Source organism: Hemiscyllium ocellatum, chromosome 11 (assembly GCF_020745735.1).
Source record: "Hemiscyllium ocellatum isolate sHemOce1 chromosome 11, sHemOce1.pat.X.cur, whole genome shotgun sequence".
NCBI classification, from domain to species: Eukaryota; Metazoa; Chordata; class Chondrichthyes; order Orectolobiformes; family Hemiscylliidae; genus Hemiscyllium; species Hemiscyllium ocellatum.
Window position 1 is genome coordinate 35,038,222 of NC_083411.1, and position 1,150 is coordinate 35,039,371.

Sequence of the window (1,150 nt, forward strand, 5' to 3'; positions counted from 1 at the left end):
TCACCTGCACCTCCACACATATCATCTATTGCATCCGCTGCACCCGATGTGGTCTCCTCTATATTGGGGAGACGGGCTGCCTACTTGCGGAACGCTTCAGGGAACACCTCTGGAACGCCCGGACCAACCAACCCAACCACCCCGTGGCTCAACACTTTAACTCTCCCTCCCACTCCATCATGGACATGCAGGTCCTTGGACTCCTCCATCGCCAGAACATAACAACACAATGGTTGGAGGAAGAGCGCCTCATCTTCCGCCTGGCAACCCTCCAACCACAAGGGACGAACTCAGATTTCCCCAGTTTCCTCATTTCTCCTCCCCCCACCTTGTCTCTGTCGATTCCCTCGAACTCAGCACCGCCCTCCTAACCTGAAATTTTCTTCCTAACCTCTCCGCCCCCACCCTACTCCGGCCTATCACCCTCACCTTGACCTCCTTCCACCTATCACATCTCCATTGCCCGTCCCCCAAGTCCCTCCTCCCTACCTTTTATCTTAGCCTGCTGGACACACTTTCCTCATTCCTGATGAAGGGCTTATGCCCGAAACGTCGATTTTCCTGTTCCTTGGATGCTGCCTGACCTGCTGTGCTTTAACCCAGCAACACATTTTCAGCTCACTAATAGAGGACACAAACACCAACAGCACAAATTCCATCAGCATGGACAAAATCCTCAAGCTAGTGGACCTGTGTCTTACCACCTACTTCACATTCAATAAAAAGACCTACAAACAAATCAATGGAACACCCATGGGATCACCAATATCAGGGTTCCTAGCTGAAGCAGTAATGCAGAGACTTGAACCAGCCAACCCAAACTTTGGGTCCACTACATGGATGACACCTTCGAGGTTACAAAATGGAACAAATTAGAGGAAACCGACAACACCAATCAACAATATCTTTACTGGCATAAAATTAACAAAAGAGGAGGAGAACAGTGACAGACTCCCATTCCTAGATGTCACAGTAGAATGAACAGATACTGGAGAATTTCAAACCAGCATCTACAGAAAAACAACACAGACTAAATACTTAACTACAGAAGCAATCATCCCAACACCCACAACTGGGCTGCATCTGGATATTACTTCAATGAGCCACAACACACAATAAACAGCTGTAGAAAAATAACTATACAGCATAT